The sequence below is a fragment of the Mus caroli genome, chromosome X (assembly GCF_900094665.2).
Source record: "Mus caroli chromosome X, CAROLI_EIJ_v1.1, whole genome shotgun sequence".
Taxonomy (NCBI): domain Eukaryota; kingdom Metazoa; phylum Chordata; class Mammalia; order Rodentia; family Muridae; genus Mus; species Mus caroli.
The window spans coordinates 148,819,091-148,829,609 of NC_034589.1; the positions used below are offsets into that span (position 1 = coordinate 148,819,091).

A 10,519-nucleotide genomic window follows, 5' to 3' on the forward strand; every position below is an offset into this window, starting at 1 on the left:
GAGGCTGGGTGGGGAATCGCGCCCTGCTAGCCGCCCAGCATCCTAGGGGTTCCCCACTGTCTAGGCTGAAGCTCTCCGCGGGGCTGCTTCCCGGTGTCAGCGCCCCGCCCGCTCCCTACCTCCACGCCCAACCCCGCCACACTGAGCGCTCGCCCCGCCACGCCGGGCCGGGCAGCTGCAAAGCAGGCGGGCAAGTGGTCCGGGAGCGGCGGGGGCGGCGCCCAGACCGCGGGAGGGAGGAGGAGGGACGCGGCCCGACAGAAAGGGGAAAAGGAGGGCCCGAGGGCGCCAGCAGCCAACCGGTCACCGGGACCCGCAGGTGAGTGTGGCGCCTAGAAAGGGTATCTGAAATCCTAGGGGTCCTAAGCCGCTGAGCCAACGACAGGCGACGGGCCCGGCGGGCTCGATGGCTGGGAGGGTGACTGGTGTGGCTCCCTGAGTTGGCGGTTCTGAGCGGGAGCTCTTGGGCCGTCTGGAAAGACAGAGGCAAAGCTTAGAGCCCGGCGGATCCCTGGCTCCGTAGTGGGAAAGTGCGTGCGGTGGGAAAGTAACCAAGTTATCCGAGAAAGGCAACCTGCAAATGGCAAAGTTCTAAATGATCTCAGACCCTCCTCACCGTTCTGGGCAAAGGAACCAAGAGCTTTACTCTGGAGGGTGGTCTGCTAATGCACAACTCCCTAGGACTCGGTTTACCTCCTGTGGCCAGTAAAATTGAAAGGTGTTGATGTGCCTTTGACCCACATGGGTCAAGCAGCACCCACATGCAGGGCCCAGAACAGGTGGCCTCCAGCGCAAGGAGGCATCCCAGACTGACATCCCAGAACCAAGGAATGATAATCCTCTGAAAGGGGCTAGCAGTCTTGAGATGTACCGTCTCCACCTGAGCTTGGGTTTCAAAATTCCGGAGCCCTGTATAAAGTGACGGGAAGAAAGAGAGCTGACTCGCCTCCTATGAGACACAGGAAGCATGACACTGAAGTCTCCCATGGTTGCTTCTACAAGAACACTTCTAGTCTGGCCTGGCACAGATGTATGAATCCCTTGGGGAGTTTGTTAAAATGAGGCTCTGATTCAGTAGGTCTGGGGTGGGACCCAAGAGTCTGCATTTCTGTCCAAGCTTTCAGATGGTACTGCTGCCTCATGGACCACACTGTGCTCGGCTCTACAGAACTGCTTTTTGTCCAACAGGCTGAAAAACTTAAGAAAAATGGAAGGTCAGGAGACAAGACGAAACTCTGAAGACCTCCCAACCTCATCTCTAAGCCAGACACACACCACTCACGCTGAAACACATTAATCACTTGCTACTTGTTTAATAGTGAAATAGTTTTGCTTTTCTTACCAACTTTCCAAACACAAAAGGCTCTGGTAACAAAACCAGCTGCCTTCACCGGCTTGCTACCTGCACTTGGTGTAATGGCTGTCATAACTCTTCCTATTTTTTTTTTTAAAGAAAAGGATCTGGTTTGGTTTTGTTCTGGGCTCCACAAATTATCTAGTCGATCCTGTCTTGTATCAGAACTGTGTCTGACCTGCTTAGGCTTCGGCTTAGTGAGGATGGCAGAGAAAGGATTATTAGAATAGCTTCTGCAGTTTTTCTCATAGTTCTGAAGTTCTTGGCTATCTTAAGCTTATGGAACCGTAGCCATGCATGGTATGGCAGAATTTGTTGCTTTTGCTATTAATATTAATGATTAATGCTGCATTAAGAGCATCGTTATTCTTGCTTTCGGCAAGATGGCCATTTTGACTATATTAACCCTGCCAATCCGTGAGCATGGGAGATCTTTCCATCTTCTGAGATCTTCTTCAGGGACTTGAAGTTCTTGAGCATCATTATTTTAAAAGAAACTTAATTATGACTGAGCATGGTGGTGCCCATCTATTACCCCAGCTCTGGGAAAGTTGAGGCCAGAGAATCAGGATTTTAAGGTCATCTTTGGCTATGTAGTGTATGTAAGGCCAGCTTTGGTTACATGAGACCCTGTCTCAAAAACGACAATAACAACAACAAAAAACATTTTTAAAGAGTTTGTTAATACATGATACATTTAAGTTTGGTGTCAAAAGAATCTGTAAGCCAACTGAAAAGGTGTGTACTATTTCCAAATTACTTGCGGGGTCTTTAGTGGCTTATAAGATTTTGCTTAGGTGAGATCTAGAATGACCTGGACTTTTCTCTCTTTGGCTGCTCGTATGGGTCAAATGCAAAGCTGAAGGATAAAAAGCAGCCAAATTTTGTAGCTATTCAGGGATATTGTTTTCCATGCCTCAGCACCATGCCAGCCCTGATCAGATTCCTACATCCCTGCAAGGTGACTTTCATTAAATGGGAGATAAAGCATGTCTAGCTACTGTAAGGCATTGACGAAATGCAGGGTCAGCATCAGTGTTGTGTGTGGGAATCACCTTTGCAGATTACAGGTGTGTGTATTTTTCTACAGAAAAAAAATGTCAGAAATACAGCAAAGGGGAAAAATGCCACTCTAATCATGGATACAGGTCTGCTCAGCAAAGAGAGAAAAAGACTGAGAAATGACATTTCATTGGTGGGTTTGGCCAGGAAATCCACTGTTTTTGGTACCATGAGGCAGTTTCCAGAAATGGCAAAGTAAGTTTGCTCAGGTGTTATGGAAAGCCAGCAAAAGAAGTTGATTTTCCGTGGCTGAGGCAGTCATTCTAGGGAGTCCAAGGGATGAGGGATGTCACGACATGTAAAAGCCTGGGAAAGGGGCCTATATCAAGAGCAAGTGTTCTTTTAAAATGTTTATGGTTTCAAAACTACATAGATGTTTTATCTTTGCGGAACTTATTTTGCGGAGGTGGTGGAGGTGAAACATTTGGGGAAAATAATCAGAAAATAAAGCCTCTAAAATATTCTGGTGAGCACTTCTATTTTATAAATCCATTTCATTCTTGAGTCTATTTTGTGTTTTTTTAATTGAAGTATAATTTATTTACAAAACCACCCTTTTAAAATGTGATATTGTTTTTTTAAAAAGATTTATTTTCTTATTATACATAAGTACACTGTAGCTGACTTCAGATGGACCAGAAGAGAACATCAGATCTCATTAAGGGTTGTTGTGAGCCACCATGTGGTTGCTGGGATTTGAACTCAGAACCTTCGGAAGAGCAGTCAGCGCTCTTACCGGCTGAGCCATCTCTCCAGCCCCTAATGTAATATTCTAAAAACACATGTAGTCATGTAACTACCACCATATCAAAATATAGAACTTCACACCTCTAAAACGTCTCTATTGATTCTGTGTATTCAACCTCTCCCTCCACTCTCAGGCTCTATAATTTTGTGTTTTCCAGTCTGACCCATGAATGAAATCATGTGCTAGATAGCCTTCTTGGTCTAGTTTCTACTACCTAAGATAATACCTCTGAGATCTTATCTCTGTTGGTTAATATTCCCATTATTCTTTTTATTTCTGAGTGGTATTCCATATTATCCACTCATCAGCTCTTGGTGGTTATGAGTAAACCAATATAATTATCCACAGATAGCATGTTGCACAAACATACATTTTCCTTTCCCTTGGTTTAATATTTAAAAGTAAGGATGCTGTTTTGAGTGGCAACTTAAGTTTTAAAAAAACAAAAAACAAAAACAAAAAACAAACAAACAAAAAAAACCTTAACTTTTCCAGAGTGGTTATATCATTTTGTGAGTTTGTTGGTGTGTTTTGTGGTACTTGGGATTAGACCCAGGGCCTCACACATGTTAAGTCAGTGCTCTGCCTGTCACACCCAGCCTCAGCCCTGCTTGTCCAATTTGGCTTTCCTGCGACTTTTTTGTTGGTGTTCACTTTTTAATTGTCCATAGATAGCACCACTATCTCAAGTCATTCTCAATGATAAAGGCTTGTCAATGCTTCAGTTGTTTTGTTTTGTTTTGTTTTGTTTTGCCTTTCAGAGAAAACAGCTGGGTTGTTCCACCTTATTTAATTTATGTAGTGTTTTGAGTGAATCACTGTGTCTTTCCTAGTCATTACCCAAACACACACACACACACACACACACACACACACACACACACACACGAGAGAGAGAGAGAGAGAGAGAGAGAGAGAGAGAGAGAGAGAGAGAGAATATACATCACAGCCTACTAGCAGTGTCATTGTATATACTACAAAGCGACTTTCATATATATCCTTGATGGCTTTCAGTTTTGTTTTTAGTCTTTTCCATGGGTCTGTAATAGTACCTCCTGGGGGCTTTAGTTTGCTCTGCCTTATTCTTTGATCATAGGTGTATAGCCTGTGAAGTCTGCTCTTTTTATCCCCTCGGAGTGTTTGGTTCTGGAAGCATGGGTTCTGCATAAAAGTAAGATACAAAATAGACATATGTGTGACAAGTAGCTTCACTCAGTCTGTGGCCTACCTTTTAATTTTCCTAATGATTTTTACTTTGAAAAGCAGAACTTTTTCATGTTGAGAAAGTCTAATTCCTCAAGCTGTTTTTTTCTGGATAATATTTTAGTAGCCAGCCTAATAATATTTGTCTGTCCTAAGACTACTTAGATTTTCTCCTGTATTTTCTACATATTTTATTATTGCTTGATCTCCCTCCCCCACATGTATGTATGTATATAATGTGAAATCATAATTAAGGTTTGCTTTTTACATATAAACATCCAATTCCAACATCATTAGTTAAAAAGGCTCTCCTTCCTCTCCATTCTATCCTCTTGACTCCATTATTACAAACGGACATTTGTGGGTTGATTTTGATTTCTCTATTGTATCCCATTTATCGATGTGACACTCTGGTACTAATACTATACTGAAGGTCTTTTTTTTTTTCTTTTGAGATTGAGTCTCATGTATTCAAGGTTGCCCTCAAACTTGAACTCAGTATGTAGCTATGTATAATCTTGCACTTTTGATCATCCTCCTGCCTCTACCTCCCGAGTGCTGAGATTACTACACTGGGATTCTAGTAGTGCTGGGAACAGAACCAAGCTTCTCAATTGGACAGCTTCTCACATGCTATGTAAACAGTCTACTAACTCAACAGTAGCCTCAACTGTATTGTGCATTCTTTAGGTTAATATCTACATTGTTTAGGGGGATGTAGTACCTGTTGCTTTTAGGAATTGTGCTATACAATTCCTAAAAAGCCCTTTTTCAGCCCCCAATTTCTATACTGTTGAATAGGAAGGCTATTTATTTTTATTTTTTATCTATCTTATATTCCGGCCATTTTGCTGTTAATTCATTTATTTGGCAGTTTTTCGGTTGCTTTTCCTAGATTTTTCAAGGTGCACCATCAAATTGTCTTTGAATGACATAGTAGAGGAATCTCCTGCTAAAGTTCTTACTCACTTTATTCTGCCTTCGTGGCCTGGTTTCCTTCTAAGATAATGTTGGGTAGCTGTTTCTGACTTGAGTGGGAAATCTTCTAAATGTACTCTTTGTTGTAAAGTTCAGGTGGCTGCTCATATCTTCAGAACATTTCTTAACATTTTTAGCTTGTTAAAAGTCTCACGTTTAATTTGATATTTTGTTGTTGTGCTTGCAATTATTTTATTCGCTTTCTGGCTTTAAGGATTCAATAGTGATTTTCTTGGAGAAGTTCATGTGGAGTTAACACAAGTAGTTTTATTTAGACAGGTTATGAAGAAACCATCTATGGAGAGTTTTAATAATGTTCTTCTGGATGTATGCTAGGGACAGTATGGGAGGAAGAAAATAAAGGGGCAATTTTTACCATACTTATGTATGAATACAATAGTTTTGTAGTATTTTTCAAACTTTCTTGGCCGCCATTTTCAGTGAAAATGTATTTTATATTTCAGTCCTGTTTAAGCATATATGTATATAATTGGAACAAAAATCTCTCAATGTATATGTATTATATTCTGATGTTTTTCCATACTCTTTCATCTGTCCTCTTTCATTTCAACATGATGATGATCTTTTAAGTTGGTTCGCTCATGCTTTCATACGATTTCCTGGCACAGTTTGTAAAGTGCTGCTTTAAAAAGCTGTTCAGGGCCAACAAGATTGCTCATCAAGTAAAGGTGATTTGCCATGCAAGCCCCATGTCCTGAATTTGATTCCTGCAACCCATGATGGATGGAGAGAACCCAGTTCAGGCAGTTACCCTCTCACAGCTACACGTGTGATGTGGCACACATGAATGCACTGATTTCCTCTCAGTCTTGATTGCTGACTGTTTGTCTCTCTCATCAGAACCACCACACCTAGAGGGAAACACACAAAATAATAATAGAGGATTTTAATTTGATTTAAAAAATTAATAACTCTCTGGGTTCTGCTGGTTTGTATCAACAACGCATTTCTTTTTCTATTAGATTATGCTGTGATACAACGTGAGCTATTCAGAGATAACTACTCATTTTCCTTTCTCTAATGGTCATGTAATTGCTAAAGCATTCTTGACCCCACAGACTAGCCAGTAAAGGCAGTCTTATAATCCCATAGCACAAAACTTTCTCATGACCTCCTACACAGTTAGAATTGATCTCTAGATGCCCACTGCAGCCTCCTTTATCTATTTTCTTCTCACACTTCTATAAGCACACCAGCCTTCACAGTTTCTCATCTAAACCACACATTTGCCTGCCTGCCTGCCTGCCTATGAATAGGCTGTGCTTCCTTCCTGGAACACCATTTGATTACATACCATCCTACCTTGTTTCCTGGTTTCACTAGTGTCCTCCAAATCCTTCCTTCTAAGCATTAGTCTCGCCTAACACTGTAGAATTCCTTGTTCTTATCCCACGTTGGGTTTTAGTGATAGTATTATTTATTACCTGTAACTCTATTATACATCAGTTTGTCTACTGATTTCTCACTCTTTCTCCCTTGATAGACAATAAATACCAAAAGGACAGAAAGTTTGTATATTTTTCTCAATGTNTCAAGATTTTGTCAAGATCTAGAATATTAGTGAGCCATAGGAGGTACTCCTAAAATAGGTGTTGAATGTTGAATGGCTGCACAGGCTTCAGAATTATGCCTAGGATCTGTAAGAAAGCAGATAAAAATTGTAAGAGAAACTCAATATGCTATACCTTTCTGAGCAATGTTAAGGTGGGCTTTTTTTTTTTTTTTTGGTATTGAATATACTCTAGAGCATTGGTTCTCAGTTTGAGGGTCAAAACTCCCACTAGGGTCACATATCAGATATCTTGCATATCAGATATTTACATTATAATTCATATCAGTAGCAAAATTAGTTATGAAGTAGCAATGAAAATACTTTTAGGGTCAGGGGTCACCATCACATGAGAAACTGTGCTAAAGGGTTGCAACATTAGCAAGGGTGAGAAGCACTGCTCTGGGAGAAGTAGTTCATTAATTAGCAGACACCCTCTGATAGCCACTGCATTTCTGGCTGTGATAGTAACAATGATAGCTGATAGCTGCTATTTGCCCAGTGGGTACACTCTTTCTGCTTCATTTGTGTGAGCTCATTTAATCTTCCCAACCACCAGAGGCAAGAATCTTATTATTTTTCAGAAGAGGAAACTAAGGCCCAGAGGAGTTTGGTACCTTGCCTATGGTCATACAGAAGACAAGTAGGAGAGCTGAGCTTTGACTCCTAAGCTTCTGTACTTTCAAATGCTCATAGCAGAAGCCACAGTTCTCAGCAAGGAAAGGAGCTTGGTGGGCAAACCTGGTGACCTGAGTTCAGTCCCTGGAACCCATGGTGGAAAGAGAGAACAATCCTTGCCCTTTATTTATTTATAGCCATGGCTCTTTGCTCTCATAATGTAGGGATTCTCAATTATTTCTGCCAATGTTTGGAGACATTTTTGTTATCCTAACTGACATCTAGTGGGTAAAACTATAGATGCTACAGAACATGCTATGATGTACAGGGTACCCCTCCCCCATAAAAAATGTTCCCTGCCAATATGTTAGCAGTAGAGAAACTGCCTTAGCACAGAGCTTCGGAAAGCTGTTTGTTAGAATCATGTGAGGAATTTAAAAACTAAACACCAATGTCTAGGGCCAGTTTTGATCTTAGCAATCTTCAGTGAGTCCCCAATTGACTGGTAATCCTGCTATGCACTGGTTTTGCCTCCTAGTGCTCCAAAAGAACTCTTTTACACGTTCTTTCATTTCCTTTGTGCTTGACTTGAGCTCATTAGACAGGAATCTTTTCATATTGGCACCATCTCAAACTTCTGACACACTCATATTTGTAGAAATACAACATTCCTCACCATTACCGTGAAACTGTGGAGGAGATGCCCCTGTTGTGTCACAGCAATGTCTTTTCTGGGCTCAGGACCTCTGGTTCTCTCTTTCTTCCCAAGAATGCATTCCCCCACCCCCCAATTTCTTACTTATAAATAACTTTACAAGCAAATTGTAAAACACGAAGACAGGAAAAAGGATGTCAATATACCCTTTGTCTGAATTTTTAAAAAGCTAACATTTCACCCCATTTCCCTTATCTTTTGCATTCTTAGCCCTGTACACACTTTTATTTCTGAACCACTAGAAAATAAGTTACAGATGTTGTGACCTTTTACTCCCCATAAGTGTGAATTTCCTAACAATGCAAATATTCACTTACATTACTACAGTCCTGTTATCAATTCAGTAAATTTAACACTGATAAGATACTGTTATCTAATCTACTATTTCTATTCCATTGATAAGGCCCTCTGCAGCACCTCTGTCTTCTAGTGCAGCATCTGCTTTAGGACTGCAATTGCATTTACTTGTCCTGTCTCATAGTCCATTCTAGTCTGGATTATTTTTGAAGTCTTTCTTTTCTTACCTCTCACCCCCTCCCTCTTTCTCTCTCTCCCTCTCAAACTTTCTTACCCTTTCTACCCTGCCTTATTTTCTAAAGACAGGGTAGACTTGGACGACCTGGAACTCAGAGAGATCTGCCTCCGAAGTGTTATAGTTAAAGGTATGTGCCATCACAATCAACCTTTTTATATCCTGTAAAGGACATTGATGCTTATGATGAATACAGAGACCACTCTCTCATATTATTTATTTGCTTGTTTATGGGTCACATGTATATGTGACTGCCCTAGAACTCATGATGTTGCTAAAGAAGACCTTGAACTTCTCATCTTTCTGCCTTCATTTCCTAGATGTTGAGATTGCAAGTGTGTATCACCAACACATCTGGTTTATGTACTACTGGGTATTGAACCCAGAGATTTGTGCATGCTAGGCAAGCACTCTCTAATTGACAGAGCTATCTCCCCAGCTCTATCTTTTAAGGGTTAAAATACCCCTCATTTGTGCTTGTCTCGTGTTTCTTGTGATCAGCTTATGTTATACATTTGGAGTGAGAATATTGCACAGATGTGTCTTTCTCAGAGCATGGCATCTTGGAGACTCTTGATGTCCAGTTCCTGCTTGTTTCTGATGATAACTCTGACCACCTGATGAAGGTGTTGTACAGTTTCCTCACTGGATAGCCGCAGCTATTGCCTTCTCCTTTAAAAATCAGAAAGCGTTGGGAAGACACAGATATTCTGCTCATCATTAATACTTCCCTCTAGCTTTAGTGATGATTTTTGCCTGATCAATCTTTAATGTGATGGTTGAAAATAATGATTTTTCTAACTCTAGCTAGTCTAGGCAAGAGCCATGCTGTCTCCCCTATTTATTTATTTATATATTCATTTATCTATTATTGATAGAAACTCATGAATTCCTATGTTTTTAATGCTTTATAATTTATTAACATACATACTTAGTTTGCCCAATTGTGATGGACTCTTCTTTCTTGGACTGGAGCATGAACGTAGTGCTTTTTATGTATGTTAGGCAAATGTTCTACTACTGAGCTATATCCCCAGCCCTTAGGCTTAGTTCTTTGTTCTCTTTGATTCTTCCTTGAATGAAACCATTCCCTGAACCATTCCTATAAGCTTATTCTTACATTCTAATATCTACTCTCTCCCATAGTTCCATATTTCCTCTCCATCTGGTCATTCTCAGAGGAAATCTTCCAAGGATGCTTACACCAAACTGTTCTGCATTTTCCCATCATCGGATCCAGTTGGGATTATGAGGTTGTCCTCAGTTCCTGATGAAGTATATGTTGTCAAATATAGACATCACCTCCCCAACTTACCAAGCTAGACTTTGAAAAGCAATTTTTTCGCTTTTTAATTGAAAATAAATTCTTTTGTCATACAAATATCCTGATTATATTTTTCCCTCCCTCTGCTCCTCCCAGTTCCTTCTCACCTTCCCTCCTCTCCCTTTCTGTCTCTGATTACAAAAGAACAAGCTTCTTATAAGAGAAAACAACCAAACAAAATCAAATATAATAAGATGAAGCAAAAAATTTCATATCAAATTTAAACATGTCAACCCAATTGAAGGAGAAGAGACCCAAGAGCAGATACAAATATCAGAGACCTACCTGTTCCACACACTCCCATAAAAATACTCAGCTAGGCTGGGCAGTGGTGGCGCACGCCTTTAATCCCAGCACTTGGGAGGCAGAGGCAGGCGGATTTCTGAGTTCGAGGCCAGCCTGGTCTACAGAGTGA

At 40.7% G+C, this 10,519-nt stretch overlaps 1 protein-coding gene across 2 annotated transcripts in view; it reads left to right on the forward strand.

Moving 5' to 3' along the window:
* The first annotated feature begins 265 nt into the window (after positions 1-265).
* Adgrg2 (adhesion G protein-coupled receptor G2) overlaps positions 266-10,519 on the forward strand; it is a 107,562-nt gene continuing 97,308 nt past the window's right edge. For both annotated transcript variants that reach the window (XM_021153148.1, XM_021153150.1), the window contains exon 1: positions 266-319. The gene's annotated coding sequence lies outside the window, so the exon portion shown is untranslated. The remainder of the gene's footprint in view (positions 320-10,519) is intronic.